This window comes from Oncorhynchus kisutch, linkage group LG15, assembly GCF_002021735.2.
Source record: "Oncorhynchus kisutch isolate 150728-3 linkage group LG15, Okis_V2, whole genome shotgun sequence".
NCBI classification, from domain to species: Eukaryota; Metazoa; Chordata; class Actinopteri; order Salmoniformes; family Salmonidae; genus Oncorhynchus; species Oncorhynchus kisutch.
In genome coordinates, this window is record NC_034188.2 from 93,567,347 (window position 1) to 93,582,440 (window position 15,094).

General features: G+C 50.3%; 1 protein-coding gene across 1 annotated transcript in view; it reads right to left on the reverse strand.

Annotated features, from left to right (window-relative positions):
- The window catches only part of gab2 (GRB2-associated binding protein 2), a 242,690-nt gene that overhangs the window by 100,458 nt on the left and 127,138 nt on the right, over window positions 1-15,094 (reverse strand).

Consider the following 15,094-nt stretch of genomic DNA (forward strand, 5'->3'; position numbering starts at 1 on the left):
CTCCACTATTCCTATCCTCTCCTCCTCCTCTCCTCTACGAGTCCTATCCTCTCCTCCTCCTCTACTCCTCCACTATTCCTATCCTCTCCTCCTCCTCCCTACTCCACTATTCCTATCCTCGCCTCCTCCTCCTACTATTCCTATCCTCTCCTCCTCCTCTACTACTCCACTATTCCTATCCTCTACCTCCTCTCCTCCCCTACTCCTCTCCTCTACTATTCCTATCCTCTCCTACTACTCCTGTACTCCTTCCCTATTGCTCTCGCCTCTCCTCCCCTACTCCCCTCCTCCCCTACTCCTCTCCTCCCCTACTCCTCTCCTCCCCTACTCCTCTCCTCCCCTACGCCTCTCCTCCCCTACTCCTCTCCTCCCCTACTCCTCTCCTCCCCTACTCCTCTCCTCCCTACTCGTCTCCTCCCCTACTCCTCTCCTCCCTACTCCTCTCCTCCCCTACTCCTCTCCTCCCCCTACTCCTCTCCTCCTCCTCCCTACTCCTCTCCTCCTCCTCCCTACTCCTCTCCTCCTCCTCCCTACTCCTCTCCTCCTCCTCCACTACTCCTCTCCTCCCCTACTCCTCTCCTCCCCTACTCCTCTCCTCCCCTACTCCTCTCTACTCCTCTCCTCCTCCTCCCTACTCCTCTCCTCCCCTACTCCTCTCCTCCCCTACTCCTCTCCTCCCCTACTCCTCTCCTCTCCTCCCCTACTCCTCTCTCATCTCTCTCCTCTTCTTATTGGTGACCCAGTGGTATGAAACAAGGACAGGGCATAATGGGAATAACAATGAGAGCTAAAAACAGAACATATTGAACGGTGGGGACTAACGTGTGATGGGGACGGTGGGGACTAACGTGTGATGGGGGACGGTGGGGACTAACTGGTGATGGGGGACGGTGGGGACTAACGTGTGATGGGGGACGGTGGGGACTAACTGGTGATGGGGCACGGTGGGGACTAACTGGTGATGGGGGACGGTGGGGACTAACGTGTGATGGGGACGGTGGGGACTAACGTGTGATGGGGGACGGTGGGGAGTAACGTGTGATGGGGACGGTGGGGACTAACTGGCGATGGGGGACAGTGGGGACTAACTGGCAGATGTGGGACAGTGGGGACTAACTGGCGATGTGGGACAGTGGGGACTAACTGGCAGATGTGGGACGGTGGGGACTAACTGGTGATGTGGGACGGTGGGGACTAACTGGTGATGTGGGACGGTGGGGACTAACTGGTGATGTGGGACGGTGGTGACTAACTGGTGATGTGGAACAGTGGTGACTAACTGGTGATGTGGGACAGTGGTGACTAACTGGTGATGTGGGACAGTGGTGACTAACTGGTGATGTGGGACAGTGGTGACTAACTGGTGATGTGGGACAGTGGTGACTAACTGGTGATGTGGGACAGTGGTGACTAACTGGTGATATGGGACAGTGGTGACTAACTGGTGATGTGGGACGGTGGGGACTAACTGGTGATGTGGGACAGTGGGGACTAACTGGTGATGTGGGACAGTGGGGACTAACTGGTGATGTGGGACAGTGGGGACTAACTGGTGATGTGGGACAGTGGTGACTAACTGGTGATGTGGGACAGTGGTGACTAACTGGCAGATGTGGGACAGTGGGGACTAACTGACAGATGTGGGACAGTGGTGACTAACTGGTGATATGGGACAGTGGGGACTAACACATCATATTTTACACCACTATATACTGCATCTACAATACAACATTTACAATACCACCATACATACATGTGTGTCGTTCGTGTTATAGTGTGTGTGTCAGTGGAGGCTCCTCAGAGGAGGAAGGGGAGAACCATTCTCAGTTAAATTAATAAAAAATAAAAAACACTTAAAAAGTTATCCTTTTTAGATAAAACTATACTAAATATATTCACGTCACCAAATAATTTATTCAAATACACTATTATGCAAAGAAGGTCAACAGTAGCCTCAACAGCACTCTGTAGGGTAGCACCATGGTATTGCCGGAGGACAGCTACCTTCCGTCCTCCTCTGGCTACACCCCCTTCCATAGACTTACACAGTAATTATGACAACTTCCGGAGGACGTCCTCCAACCTATCAGAGCTCTTGCAGCATGAACTGACATGTTGTCCACCCAATCAAAGGATCAGATAATAAATCTCGTACTGAAAGCATAAGTTACAGATAACTAGCACTGCAGTGTATAAAATGTGGTGACATTTTGAGAGAGAGAAAGACAATAGTTGAACAGTTTTGAACAAATTCATTTCTTCCAAAATGAAGGAGAAGCAAGAGAGAAGTAGAGAGAGAGATTGCGTTTTTTCCCCTTTCAGTTTCACTTACTTAGCTAGCAAATGCAGCTAGCTAGTTTAGCCTACTGAAAGACCCTGCTCAAACAGAGGGATGCTATGTTGATAGTTGGCTATAATAGAGGGATGCTTTGTTAGCTAGCTGGCTATAACAGAGGGATGCTATGTTATCTAGCTGGATATAACAGAGGGATGCTATGTTAGCTAGCTGGCTATAACAGAGGGATGCTATGTTAGCTAGCTGGATATAACAGAGGGATGCTATGTTAGCTAGCTGGCTATAACAGAGGGATGCTATGTTAGCTAGCTGGATATAACAGAGGGATGCTATGTTAGCTAGCTGGCTATAACAGAGGGATGCTATGTTAGCTAGCTGGCTATAACAGAGGGATGCTATGATAGCTTGCTGGCTATGTCTTTCCAACACAACACTGGAACTCTTCCAAATCAAGGTAAGTTTTTGGTATTACTCAGTTATTGCCACTGGGGCCCACCGGTGTAACTGTTTAGTGAGTGTACACTGTAACATTACTACATGATTGTAGCGGGTTTACTAACCCATTAGTTATATTAGCTGTGCTAACTATGACGTTACTTTAGCTAATATGGTGACAACGATGTCGGCTGTGTGCAGTGGTTTGGCTTGGAAAGGTTTTTTCACCTGGTCACATCCAGCTGATGTGTATTAAAGTCCACAAGTGACGGGAAGAGAAGGAATACAACGTGGCTGTTATGAGAGTGAACTGTGTTTACACGTGATCAGGGGTGTATTCATTTCTGCCGCATCCGTTGAAAAACGTTTCGTAAACGGAAACAAAAGGAACAAAACAGGGATAAACATACCTGAATTTGTCCAATAGAAACTCTCGTTTGCAACTGTTGGACTAATGATTACACCCTAGATGAGCTAGATGCAGGTAAGAGTCTGCAAGGCAGTATTGAATGTCACTGTCTGTCACCTCAAATTTGTATTTTGACCTGCGTTGCCCTGTGTTGTAATCTTTCATTCCTAGGTTGTATCAACCTCATGATAGGTACAGGGGAACATTCTAGTATCATGTAGTAGCCTAAACCTGTCGCTGTTACATTGAACTGGGTGAATGGAATATGAATGACAGTAACCTAAACCTGTCACTGTTACATTGAACTGGGTGAATGGAATATGAATGACAGTAACCTAAACCTGTCACTGTTACATTGAACTGGGTGAATATGAATGACAGTAACCTAAACCTGTCACTGTTACATTGAACTAGGTGAATATGAAAGACAGTAACCTAAACCTGTCACTGTTACATTGAACTGGGTGAATATGAATGACAGTAACCTAAACCTGTCACATTGAACTGGGTGAATGGAATATGAATGGCAGTCATCCAATATGTTGTAATAGAAATAAGGCCATGCAATTGTGTGCGCGCGTTTTCCTTTTATAGTAATTTAAACAAAACAAAGACATCTATATGCGAGCATGAACACAGATTTAGCTTACACTGTCCCATCTGCCTTTAATATCAGAGATGGGATTCCCCGTTGAGAAGAAAAACACAATTTCCTTAACGGTTTCCTAGGAGATTGAGCTTAAAGGGATACTTCTGGATTTCGGCAATGACGTCCTTTATCTACTGACCCAGAGTCAGATGGGGTCCTTTATCTACTGACCCAGAGTCAGATGGGGTCCTTTATCTACTGACCCAGAGTCAGATGAGGTCCGTTATCTACTGACCCAGAGTCAGATGAGGCCAGTTATCTACTGACCCAGAGTCAGATGAGGCCTTTTATCTACTGACCCAGAGTCAGATGAGGCCCTTTATCTACTGACCCAGAGTCAGATGAGGCCCTTTATCTACTGACCCAGAGTCAGATGGTCTCCTTTATCTACTGACCCAGAGTCAGATGAGGCCCTTTATCTACTGACCCAGAGTCAGATGAGGTCCTTTACCTACTGACCCAGAGTCAGATGAGGCCCGTTATCTACTGACCCAGAGTCAGATGAGGTCCTTTATCTACTGACCCAGAGTCAGATGAGGCCCTTTATCTACTGACCCAGAGTCAGATGAGGCCCTTTATCTACTGACCCAGAGTCAGATGAGGCCCTTTATCTACTGACCCAGAGTCAGATGAGGCCCTTTATCTACTGACCCAGAGTCAGATGAGGCCCTTTATCTACTGACCCAGAGTCAGATGAGGCCCTTTATCTACTGACCCAGAGTCAGATGAGGCCCTTTATCTACTGACCCAGAGTCAGATGAGGTCCTTTATCTACTGACCCAGAGTCAGATGAACTCTAGGAGACCATTTTTTTTTCTCTGCATGCAGTTTGATGGAAGTTGCTAACTAGCGTTAACACAATAACTGGAAGTCTATGGTAACTGCTAGCATACTTGTAGATATCATAGACCTCCAGTCATTGCGCTAATGCTAGTTAGCATTCGCTCGTTAAACTACCTCAAACTTCCTTCATACTAGATGCAGAGACCAACAAAAAATTCAACATGGTTATTCTGACTACTTCCACTGGGGAAGTAGATAAATGGCTTCACTGCCAAAATCCTGAAGTATCCCTTTAGCAAGACAGATGGACAAAATGGGTGCTGCCTCAAATTAACTTCAGTTATGTCTTCTCTCTCAGCAGTCTGGTAGCAGCTAGTAGACAGATCTCCATTGTCCCTGGGGTGCCAGGCCATCTGACCTAAAGCTGGCTCTTAGCAGGGCCTGGAGGTAGACAGAGACAGAAGGCAGAGAGAGAAGAGAAGAGCAGAGCCCCAGGATCGCTCCCTGATCACATTACTTCCTCTGGCTAGCTACTCTGGCTCCCTTCAACCTATGCCTGTCCTCCAATCCCTCCCTCTCCCCTCCTCTCCTCCTCTCCTCCTCTACTTCCTCCCCTGCTCCTGACTGAACTCCCTCACCCCCAATCTTCCTCCCTGCCCTCCCTCACCCCCCCACCTTACTCTCCTGTCTGCCCCTCTCACCCCCATCTCTCCTCCCTGTCCTCCCTCACCCTCAATCTCTCCTGTCTGTACTCCCTCACCTCCCATCTCCCCTCCCTGTCCTCCCTCACCCCCAATCTCTCCTGTCTGTACTCCCTAACCCCCCACCTCTCCTGTCTGTACTCCCTAACCCCCCATCTCTCCTCCCTGCCCTCCCTCACCCCCTCATCTCTCCTATGTCCTCCCTCAACCCATCTCTCCTGTCCTCCCTCACCCCCCCCATCTGTCCTCCCTTTCTCCCATCTCTCCTGACCTGCCGTCCCTCACCTCCCCATCTCTCCTGACCTGACCTCCCTCATCCCCCCATCTCTCCTCCAGTGACGGCGTCTCCAAAGACACCCTATTCCCCATAGGGCCCTGGTCTAAAGTAGTGCACTATATAGGGAATAGGGTTCCATAGGGCTCTGGTCTAAAGTAGTGCACTATATAGGGAATAGGGTTCCATAGGGCTCTGGTCTAAAGTAGTGCACTATATAGGGAATAGGGTTCCATAGGGTTCTGGTCTAAAGTAGTTACAGTAGTGCACTACATAAGGAAGAGGGTGCCCTTTGGGACGCAGATTGACGTCTTTTCTAGCCTCTAAGACATGATTTATGCATTATCTTTATACATGATACATAATATTTGTATTTATAGGAAACAAACAAAAATATGATGTAATACAATAAATGAATAATATTGGGTTCTAGCCTCTTCTATTCTTCTGAGATGATTAGAAGTCAGCGAATCCGTGAATGGGAGTCAGAGAGGGGAAAAACAAGGATCACGAAGACGGACTGTGTGGCTGATGAGTTCATTACAGAGTATTGTGTTTCATTCTCTCACTGCAGGGAAAAGAGGACAGGACACCTCCCAAATGGCACCCTATTCCCTTCATAGTGTACTACTGTAGACCAGGGCCCTATTCCTTATATAGTGCACTACTGTAGACCAGGGCCCTATTCCTTATATAGTGCACTACTGTAGACCAGGGCCCTATTCCCTTCATAGTGCACTACTGTAGACCAGGGCCATATTCCTTATATAGTGCACTACTGTAGACCAGGGCCCTATTCCTTATATAGTGCACTACTGTAGACCAGGGCCCTATTCCTTATATAGTGCACTACTGTAGACCAGGGCCCTATTCCTTATATAGTGCACTACTGTAGACCAGGGCCCTATTCCTTATATAGTGCACTACTGTAGACCAGGGCCCTATTCCTTATATAGTGCACTACTGTAGACCAGGGCCCTATTCCTTATATAGTGCACTACTGTAGACCAGGGCCCTATTCCTTATGTAGTGCAATACCAGAGACTATAGTACCAGAGACTACATCCTACAGTACAGTACCAGAGACTATAGTACCAGAGACTACATCCTACAGTACAGTACCAGAGACTACAGTACCAGAGACTACAGGACCAGAGACTACATTCTACAGTACCAGAGACTACAGGACCAGAGACTACATTCTACAGTACAATACCAGAGACTACAGTACCAGAGAATACAGTACCAGAGACTACAGTACCAGAGACTACATTCTACAGTACAGTACCAGAGACTACAGTACCAGAGACTACATTCTACTCTACAGTACCAGAGACTACAGTACCAGAGACTACAGTACCAGAGACTACAGTACCAGAGACTACATCCTACTCTACAGTACCAGAGACTACAGTACCAGAGACTACAGTACCAGAGACTACAGTACCAGACTACAGTAATAGAGACTACAGTACCAGACTACAGTACCGGAGACTACAGTACCTACAACGCCCGAATGTCCCTCACTATCAGCAAGCTGTCACACAATGCCTGACTGTCCCTGACTATCAGCAAGCTGTCACACAACGCTTGAATGTCCCTCACTATCAGTCCCAAGCTGGTCTGTCTATCAAACCACTGACCAAGCTGACATACTGTATTTACAAGAAATAGCTACACACAGACCTGGATGGTCATGAGTTGTGGGGTAGCAGGACATTGACCCAACACACCTCCAGGCTATTGAGCGCTATTTGACCAAGAAGGAGAGTGATGGAGTGATGGAGTGCTGCATCAGATGACCTGGCATTGACAATAAGCCAACCTCGACCCAATTGAGATGGCTTGGGATGAGTTGGACCGCAGAGTGAAGGAAATGCAGACAACAAATGCTCAGTATATGTGGGAACTCCTTCAAGACTGTTGGAAAAGCATTCCAGGTGAAGCTGGATGAGAGAATGCCAAGAGTGTGCAAAGCTGTCATCAAGGCAAAGGGTGGCTACTTTGAAGAACCTCAAATATAAAATATATGTTGATTTGTTTAACACTTTTTTGGTTACTACATGATTCCATATGTGTTATTTCATTGTTTCAATGTCTTCACTATTATTCTACAATATAGAAAATAGTAAAAATAAAGAAAGCCCTTGAACGAGTAGGTGTGTCCAAACTTTTGACTGGTACTGCTTATATACAGTGGTATTGAAAATGGGTTCTGGGAAATGTCTGAGGGTGGAGAGTAGGGATGGGGTGGGGGGGGATACGGACCTGGATTTTTAGAAAGGGTTAAGATTGGGTGTGGGCTGTTCACTCTGGATTCAGTGCCAAGTCCAGGGTTCTGCAGGGAGAGTTATGGCGTTTGAGGTTAGGATGTTTGATCCCAGGATCCTGAAAGGAGCAGGTGGGTTAGGGGTAGGGTGATCTGTCCTGGGTGAGGCCTGACAGTGTATTCACCTTTAAATACCTCAATGCCCGATTTGAGAATCCCCTATTCCTCGGTGCACCAAAGAGGGTCTGTGTGGCTGAATGAAAGTCAGCAGTTAGGATCAGGGGTTAAGGTTAGGGTTAGGCAAAAGAGGATTTTGATTTTGAATGGAAATCCATTTTAGGTCCCCCAGGAGGCAAGTAAAACTTATGCAGTGTGTGTGTGTGTGTGTGTGTGTGTGTGTGTGTGTGTGTGTGTGTGTGTGTGTGTGTGTGCAAAAGTGGTTCCTCTGTCCTCATCTGGGAGTTCAAAAGGCCGGAGAGGGGGATGGGAGTCAGAGGAGGACAAGGAGAGAGGGAGGGAGGGGTGAGGGTGTGTGGGGGGAACGGGATACAGAAGGTGGGTGAGAACACAATGGAACAAAGTATCTGATTGACGAGAGGCGGATCCATTCATTAGATTGGGCTCTGGGGTAGGTCTCTCTGGGATAAGCCAATCACAGTGCAACACCATCCCCCAGACCATCACACCATCCCCCAGACCGTCACACCATCCCCCACACCATCACACCCTCCCCCAGACCATCACACCCTCCCCCAGACCATCACACCCTCCCCCAGACCATCACACCATCCCCCAGACCATCACACCCTCCCCCAGAGACTACAGTACCAGAGACTACAGTACCAAAGACTACCTTCTACAGTACAGTACCAGAGACTACAGTACCAGAGACTACATTCTATAGTACAGTACCAGAGACTACAGTACCAGACTACAGTACCAGAGACTACATTCTATAGTACAGTACCAGAGACTACAGTACCAGACTACAGTACCAGAGACTACATTCTATAGTACAGTACCAGAGACTACAGTACCAGACTACAGTACCAGAGACTACATTCTATAGTACAGTACCAGAGACTACAGTACCAGAGACTACAGTACCAGAGACAACATTCTATAGTACAGTACCAGAGACTACAGTACCAGAGACTACAGTACCAGAGACTACAGTACCAGACTACAGTACCAAAGACTACCTTCTACAGTACAGTACCAGAGACTACAGTACCAGAGACTACAGTACCAGAGACTACAGTACCAGACTACAGTACAAGAGACTACAGTACCAGACTACAGTACTAGAGACTACAGTACCAGACTACATCCTACAGTACACTACCAGAGACTACAGTACCAGAGACTACAGTACCAGAGACTACAGTACCATCCCCCAGACCGTCACACCATCCCCCACACCATCACACCCTCCCCCAGACCATCACACCATCCCCCAGACCATCACACCCTCCCCCAGACCATCATACCATCCCCCAGACCGTCACACCATCACACCATCCCCCAGACCGTCACACCATCCCCCAGACCATCACACCCTCCCCCAGACCGTCACACCATCCCCCACACCATCACACCCTCCCCCAGACCATCACACCATCCCCCAGACCATCACACCCTCCCCCAGACCGTCACACCCTCCCCCAGACCGTCACACCGTCCCCCAAACCGTCACACCGTCCCCAAGACCGTCACACCGTCCCCCAGACGTCACACCGTCCCCCAGACCATCCCCCAAACCATCACACCCTCCCCCAGACCATCACACCGTCCCCCAGAACATCACACCCTCCCCCAGACCATCACACCATCCCCCAGACCGTTACACCCTCCCCCAGACCGTCACACCCTCCCCCAGACCGTCACACCGTCCCCCAGACCGTCACACCGTCCCCCAGACCGTCACACCATCCCCCAGACCGTCACACCTTCCCCCAGACCATCATACCCTCCCCCAGACCATCACACCCTCCCCCAGACCATCACACCCTCCCCCAGAGACTACAGTACCAGAGACTACAGTACCAAAGACTACCTTCTACAGTACAGTACCAGAGACTACAGTACCAGAGACAACAGTACCAGACTACAGTACTAGAGACTACAGTACCAGAGACTACATCCTACAGTACAGTACCAGAGACTACAGTACCAGAGACTACATCCTACTCTACGGTACCAGAGACTACAGTACCAGAGACTACAGTACCAGAGACTACATCCTACAGTACAATACCAGAGACTACAGTACCAGAGACTACAGTACCAGAGACTACAGTACCAGAGACTACATCCTACAGTACAGTACCAGAGACTACAGTACCAGAGACTACATCATACAGTACAGTACCAGAGACTACGGTACCAGAGACTATAGTACCAGAGACTACATTCTACAGTACAGTACCAGAGACTGCAGTACCAGAGACTACATCCTACAGTACAGTACCAGAGACCGTCACACCATCCCCCTAGACCATCACACCATCCCCCAGACCATCACACCATCCTCCAGACCATTACACCATCCCCCAGACCATCACACCATCCCCTAGATCATCACACCGTCCTCCAGACCGTCACACCATGCCCCAGACCATCACACCGTCCTCCAGACCGTCACACCGTCCCCCAGACGTCACACCGTACCCCAGACCATCCCCCAAACCATCACACCATCCCCCAGACCATCACACCCTCCCCCAGACCATCACACCCTCCCCCAGACCATCACACCATCCCCCAGACCATCACACCCTCCCCCAGACCGTCACACCATCCCCCAGACCGTCACACCCTCCCCCAGACCGTCACACCGTCCCCCAGACTGTCACACCGTCCCCCAGACCGTCACACCATCCCCCAGACCGTCACACCTTCCCCCAGACCATCATACCCTCCCCCAGACCATCACACCCTCCCCCAGACCATCACACCATCCCCCAGACCATCACACCCTCCCCCAGAGACTACAGTACCAGAGACTACAGTACCAAAGACTACCTTCTACAGTACAGTACCAGAGACTACAGTACCAGAGACTACATTCTATAGTACAGTACCAGAGACTACAGTACCAGACTACAGTACCAGAGACTACATTCTATAGTACAGTACCAGAGACTACAGTACCAGACTACAGTACCAGAGACTACATTCTATAGTACAGTACCAGAGACTACAGTACCAGACTACAGTACCAGAGACTACATTCTATAGTACAGTACCAGAGACTACAGTACCAGAGACTACAGTACCAGAGACAACATTCTATAGTACAGTACCAGAGACTACAGTACCAGAGACTACAGTACCAGAGACTACAGTACCAGAGACTACAGTACCAGACTACAGTACCAAAGACTACCTTCTACAGTACAGTACCAGAGACTACAGTACCAGAGACTACAGTACCAGAGACTACAGTACCAGACTACAGTACAAGAGACTACAGTACCAGACTACAGTACTAGAGACTACAGTACCAGACTACATCCTACAGTACACTACCAGAGACTACAGTACCAGAGACTACAGTACCAGAGACTACAGTACCATCCCCCAGACCGTCACACCATCCCCCACACCATCACACCCTCCCCCAGACCATCACACCATCCCCCAGACCATCACACCCTCCCCCAGACCATCATACCATCCCCCAGACCGTCACACCATCACACCATCCCCCAGACCGTCACACCATCCCCCAGACCATCACACCCTCCCCCAGACCGTCACACCATCCCCCACACCATCACACCCTCCCCCAGACCATCACACAATCCCCCAGACCGTCACACCATCCCCCAGACCATCACACCCTCCCCCAGACCGTCACACCCTCCCCCAGACCGTCACACCGTCCCCCAAACCGTCACACCGTCCCCAAGACCGTCACACCGTCCCCCAGACGTCACACCGTCCCCCAGACCATCCCCCAAACCATCACACCCTCCCCCAGACCATCACACCGTCCCCCAGAACATCACACCCTCCCCCAGACCATCACACCATCCCCCAGACCGTCACACCCTCCCCCAGACCGTCACACCCTCCCCCAGACCGTCACACCGTCCCCCAGACCGTCACACCGTCCCCCAGACCGTCACACCATCCCCCAGACCGTCACACCTTCCCCCAGACCATCATACCCTCCCCCAGACCATCACACCCTCCCCCAGACCATCACACCCTCCCCCAGAGACTACAGTACCAGAGACTACAGTACCAAAGACTACCTTCTACAGTACAGTACCAGAGACTACAGTACCAGAGACAACAGTACCAGACTACAGTACTAGAGACTACAGTACCAGAGACTACATCCTACAGTACAGTACCAGAGACTACAGTACCAGAGACTACAGTACCAGAGACTACATCCTACTCTACGGTACCAGAGACTACAGTACCAGAGACTACAGTACCAGAGACTACATCCTACAGTACAATATCAGAGACTACAGTACCAGAGACTACAGTACCAGAGACTACAGTACCAGAGACTACATCCTACAGTACAGTACCAGAGACTACAGTACCAGAGACTACATCATACAGTACAGTACCAGAGACTACGGTACCAGAGACTATAGTACCAGAGACTACATTCTACAGTACAGTACCAGAGACTGCAGTACCAGAGACTACATCCTACAGTACAGTACCAGAGACCGTCACACCATCCCCCTAGACCATCACACCATCCCCCAGACCATCACACCATCCTCCAGACCATTACACCATCCCCCAGACCATCACACCATCCCCTAGATCATCACACCGTCCTCCAGACCGTCACACCATGCCCCAGACCATCACACCGTCCTCCAGACCGTCACACCGTCCCCCAGACGTCACACCGTACCCCAGACCATCCCCCAAACCATCACACCATCCCCCAGACCATCACACCCTCCCCCAGACCATCACACCCTCCCCCAGACCATCACACCATCCCCCAGACCATCACACCATCCCCCAGACCATCACACCCTCCCCCAGACCGTCACACCATCCCCCAGACCGTCACACCCTCCCCCAGACCGTCACACCGTCCCCCAGACTGTCACACCGTCCCCCAGACCGTCACACCGTCCCCCAGACCGTCACACCTTCCCCCAGACCGTCACACCTTCCCCCAGACCATCATACCCTCCCCCAGACCATCACACCCTCCCCCAGACCATCACACCATCCCCCAGACCATCACACCCTCCCCCAGAGACTACAGTACCAGAGACTACAGTACCAAAGACTACCTTCTACAGTACAGTACCTGAGACTACAGTACCAGAGACTACATTCTATAGTACAGTACCAGAGACTACAGTACCAAACTACAGTACCAGAGACTACAGTACCAGAGACTACAGTACCAGAGACTACAGTACCAGACTACAGTAATAGAGACTACAGTACCAGACTACAGTACCAGAGACTACAGTACCAGAGACTACATCCTACAGTACAGTACCAGAGACTACAGTACCAGAGACTACAGTACCAGAGACTACATCCTACAGTACAGTACCAGAGACTACAGTACCAGAGACTACAGTACCAGAGACTAAATCCTACAGTACAGTACCAGAGACTACAGTACCAGAGACTACATCATACAGTACAGTACCAGAGACTACGGTACCAGAGACTACAGTACCAGAGACTACATCCTACTCTAGAGTACCAGAGACTACAGTACCAGAGACTACATCCTACAGTACAATACCAGAGACTACAGTACCAGAGACTACATCCTACAGTACAATACCAGAGACTACAGTACCAGAGACTACAGTACCAGAGACTACATCCTACAGTACAGTACCAGAGACTACAGTACCAGAGACTACATCATACAGTACAGTACCAGAGACTACAATACCAGAGACTACAGTACCAGAGACTATAGTACAAGAGACTACATTCTACAGTACAGTACCAAAGACTGCAGTACCAGAGACTACATCCTACAGTACAGTACCAGAGACCGTCACACCATCCCCCAGACCATCACACCATCCCCCAGACCATCACACCGTCCTCCAGACCGTCACACCATGCCCCAGACCGTCACACCGTCCCCCAGACCATCACACCGTCCTCCAGACCGTCACACCGTCCCCCAGACGTCACACCGTCCCCCAGACCATCCCCCAAACCATCACACCATCCCCCAGACCATCACACCCTCCCCCAGACCATCACACCCTCAGCCAGACCATCACACCGTCCCCCAGACCGTTACACCCTCCCCCAGACCGTCACACCCTCCCCCAGACCGTCACACCATCCCCCAGACTGTCACACCATCCCCCAGACAGTCACACCATCCCCCAGACTGTCACACCATCCCCCAGACAGTCACACCATCCCCCAGACCATCACACCCTCCCCCAGACATCACACCCTCCCCCAGACCATCATACCATCCCCCAGACCATCACACCCTCCCCCAGAGACTACAGTACCAGAGACTACAGTACCAACGACTACCTCCTACAGTACAGTACCAGAGACTACAGTACCAGAGACTACATTCTATAGTACAGTACCAGAGACTACAGTACCAGAGACTACAGTACCAGACTACAGTAATAGAGACTACAGTACCAGACTACAGTACCAGAGACTAGAGTACCAGAGACTACATCCTATAGTACAATACCAGAGACTACAGTACCAGAGACTACAGTACCAGAGACTACAGTACCAGAGACTACATCCTACAGTACAGTACCAGAGACTACAGTACCAGAGACTACATCATACAGTACAGTACCAGAGACTACAGTACCAGAGACTACAGTACCAGAGACTACATTCTACAGTACAGTACCAGAGACTGCAGTACCAGAGACTACATCCTACAGTACAGTACCAGAGACCGTCACACCATCCCCCAGACCATCACACCATCCCCCAGACCATCACACCATGCCCCAGACCGTCACACCGTCCCCCAGACCGTCACACCGTCCTCCAGACCGTCACACCGTCCCCCAGACGTCACACCGTCCCCCAGACGTCACACCGTCCCCCAGACCATCCCCCAAACCATCACACCATCCCCCAGACCATCACACCCTCCCCCAGACCATCACACCCTCCCCCAGACCGTTACACCCTCCCCCAGACCGTCACACCCTCCCCCAGACCGTCACACCATCCCCCAGACTGTCACACCATCCCCCAGACAGTCACACCATCCCCCAGACCATCACACCCTCCCCCAGACCATCACACCCTCCC